Genomic DNA, 3,869 nt, shown 5'->3' with positions numbered 1-3,869 from the left:
TTCTTTTTTCTTTTTTTTTTTTGTTGGGTTTATCAGGGTCACTGACAGCTTACGCCGTATCGAGCCCACCTTCCCGATGGCGCTGGGAAGTTTAGTAAGTTTATTTAGGCATACACAAATATAGTTACACAGATTATCATACATAGCAGCATATATGTAAAGATTTGTTGCCCAAAACTGAGCCATTAAGTAAAAGGAACAAAAGTTCCTTTGTATGTAGAAACAGAAACTTGAAGTTTCCAATCAGATCCGGTGGACCTCTTTGCTAAATCCCAGCAGGGCCGGACACCCACATCCCCACCCGAGTTCAGTAACCGATTTCCCAACAAAACCGTTAGAGAATTATCAGCAGAGCGGGAAAATGGAGCTGACTAAAATTAGGCCGATGACCAGGTGATCCTCCTGTAATGTGCTCGGCGGGCAAAATAAATGAGGACAAGCGTCTCAGAGAGAACGCGGGGAATTTATCGCCGATACTCAGGCTAGAGAGAGACGTTCACAACCGAGGAAGGCTAGCGCAGAAGTCCTTTATGTTCCTTGGTGATGATGAGTGACGTAACAAAGATGAGAAGTGAAGACACCAGTCAAGTGCTAAGTAAGTAAGCAAGTTTATTCAGGTATACACAAATACAGTTACATAGAATTATCATACGTAGCAGCATATGTGTAGAGAACCTGGGATAACCCAAAAAAGTCAGACAGAGTGACTTATTTCCATTGGGGTCCTTTTACCTTATTATTGTAATATAAAGGTTATAATATTTTCTTATTACCTGGACCTGGAGTTTACCTGGAGAGAGTTCCGGGGGTCAACGCCCCCGCGGCCCGGTCTGAGACCAGGCCTCCTGGTGGATCAGAGCCTGATCAACCAGGCTGTTGCTGCTGGCTGCACGCAAACCAACATACGAGCCACAGCCCGGCTGATCCGGAACTGACTTTAGGTGCTTGTCCAGTGCCAGCTTGAAGACTGCCAGGGGTCTGTTGGTAATCCCCCTTATGTGTGCTGGGAGGCAGTTGAACAGTCTCGGGCCCCTGACACTTATTGTATGGTCTCTTAACGTGCTAGTGACACCCCTGCTTTTCATTGGGGGGATGGTGCATCGTCTGCCAAGTCTTTTGCTTTCGTAATGAGTGATTTTCGTGTGCAAGTTCGGTACTAGTCCCTCTAGGATTTTCCAGGTGTATATAATTATGTATCTCTCCCGCCTGCGTTCCAGGGAATACAGGTTCAGGAACCTCAAGTGCTCCCAGTAATTGAGGTGTTTTATCTCCGTTATGCGCGCCGTGACGGTTCTCTGTACATTTTCTAGGTCAGCAATTTCACCTGCCTTGAAAGGTGCTGTTAGTGTGCAGCAATATTCCAGCCTAGATAGAACAAGTGACCTGAAGAGTGTCATCATGGGCTTGGCCTCCCTAGTTTTGAAGGTTCTCATTATCCATCCTGTCATTTTTCTAGCAGATGCGATTGATACAATGTTATGGTCCTTGAAGGTGAGATCCTCCGACATGATCACTCCCAGGTCTTTGACGTTGGTGTTCCGCTCTATTTTGTGGCCAGAATTTGTTTTGTACTCTGATGAAGATTTAATTTCCTCGTGTTTACCATATCTGAGTAATTGAAATTTCTCATCGTTGAACTTCATATTGTTTTCTGCAGCCCACTGAAAGATTTGGTTGATGTCCGCCTGGAGCCTTGCAGTGTCTGCAATGGAAGACACTGTCATGCAGATTCGGGTGTCATCTGCAAAGGAAGACACGGTGCTGTGGCTGACATCCTTGTCTATGTCGGATATGAGGATGAGGAACAAGATGGGAGCGAGTACTGTGCCTTGTGGAACAGAGCTTTTCACCGTAGCTGCCTCGGACTTTACTCTGTTGACGACTACTCTCTGTGTTCTGTTAGTGAGGAAATTATAGATCCATCGACCGACTTTTCCTGTTATTCCTTTAGCACGCATTTTGTGCGCTATTACGCCATGGTCACACTTGTCGAAGGCTTTTGCAAAGTCTGTATATATTACATCTGCATTCTTTTTATCTTCTAGTGCATTTAGGACCTTGTCGTAGTGATCCAATCGTTGAGACAGACAGGAGCGACCTGTTCTAAACCCATGTTGCCCTGGGTTGTGTAACTGATGGGTTTCTAGATGGGTGGTGATCTTGCTTCTTAGGACCCTTTCAAAGATTTTTATGATATGGGATGTTAGTGCTATCGGTCAGTAGTTCTTTGCTGTTGCTTTACTGCCCCCTTTGTGGAGTGGGGCTATGTCTGTTGTTTTTAGTAACTGTGGGACGACCTCCGTATCCATGCTCCCTCTCCATAGGATGGAAAAGGCTCGTGATAGGGGCTTCTTGCAGTTCTTGATGAACACGGAGTTCCATGAGTCTGGCCCTGGGGCAGAGTGCATGGGCATGTCATTTATCGCCTGTTCGAAGTCATTTGGCGTCAGGATAACATCGGATAGGCTTGTGTTAACCAAATTTTGTGGCTCTCTCATAAAAAATTCATTTTGATCTTCGACTCTCAGTCTGGTTAGCGGCTTACTAAAAACTGAGTCATATTGGGACTTGAGTAGCTCACTCATTTCCTTGCTGTCATCTGTGTAGGACCCATCTTGTTTAAGTAGGGGCCCAATACTGGATGTTGTTCTCGACTTTGATTTGGCATAGGAGAAGAAATACTTTGGGTTTCTTTCGATTTCATTTATGGCTTTTAGTTCTTCCCGCGATTCCTGACTCCTATAAGATTCCTTTAGCTTGAGTTCGATGCTTGCTATTTCTCTGACCAGTGTCTCCCTACGCATTTCAGAAATATTGACCTCTTTTAGCCGCTCTGTTATTCTTTTCCGTCGCCTGTAAAGGGAGCGCCTGTCTCTTTCTATTTTACATCTACTCCTCCTTTTTCTTAGAGGAATAAGCCTTGTGCATACATCGAGTGCCACCAAGTTAATCTGTTCTAGGCATAAGTTGGGGTCTGTGTTGCTTAGTATATCTTCCCAGCTTATATCGGTTAGGACTTGGTTTACTTGGTCCCACTTTATGTTTTTGTTATTGAAGTCGAATTTGGTGAATGCTCCCTCGTGACTAGTCTCATTATGTCTGTCTGGGGCTCCACGCATACATGTCTGAACCTCAATTATGTTGTGATCTGAGTATATTGTTTTTGATATGGTGACATTTCTTATCAGATCATCATTGTTAGTGAAGATGAGGTCTAGTGTATTCTTCAGTCTAGTAGGCTCTATTATTTGCTGGTTTAAATTGAATTTTGTGCAGAGATTTAAAAGCTCGTGTGAGTGTGAGTTTTCATCAGAGCTGCCTCCTGGTGTTATTACTGCAACAATATTATTTGCTATATTCCTCCATTTTAGGTGCCTTAAGTTGAAATCCCCCAGGAGCAAGATGTTGGGTGCAGGAGCTGGAAGATTTTCCAGACAGTGGTCAATTTTTAACAGCTGTTCCTGGAATTGCTGGGATGTTGCATCCAGAGGCTTGTAGACTACCACAATGACTAGGTTTTGGTTCTCGACCTTTACTGCTAAAGCTTCCACTACATCATTTGAGGCATTAAGCAGTTCTGTGCAAACAAGTGACTCTGCAATGTACAGGCCAACCCCCCATCCTTTTGCCTGTTCACTCTGTCACATCTGTATAGGTTGTAACCTGGGATCCATATTTCGTTGTCCAAGTGATCCTTTATGTGGGTCTCAGTGAAAGCCGCGAACATTGCCTTTGCCTCTGCAAGCAGTCCACGGATGAAAGGTATTTTATTGTTTGTTGCTGGCTTTAGACCCTGTATATTTGCAAAGAAGAATGTCATCGGACTGGTGGTATTGTTGGTACTGGGGGGGGATTTTTTTCCCGGCATT

General features: G+C 44.4%; 1 protein-coding gene across 4 annotated transcripts in view; it reads left to right on the top strand.

Moving 5' to 3' along the window:
- Window positions 1-3,869, top strand: part of LOC128690837 (uncharacterized) — a 480,921-nt gene that overhangs the window by 379,913 nt on the left and 97,139 nt on the right. The gene's annotated exons all lie outside the window — the stretch shown is intronic.

This window comes from Cherax quadricarinatus, chromosome 1, assembly GCF_038502225.1.
Source record: "Cherax quadricarinatus isolate ZL_2023a chromosome 1, ASM3850222v1, whole genome shotgun sequence".
Lineage (NCBI taxonomy): Eukaryota > Metazoa > Arthropoda > Malacostraca > Decapoda > Parastacidae > Cherax > Cherax quadricarinatus.
Note: the sequence above shows the minus strand (reverse complement) of the source record. Positions and strands in the feature narration are given on the sequence as shown.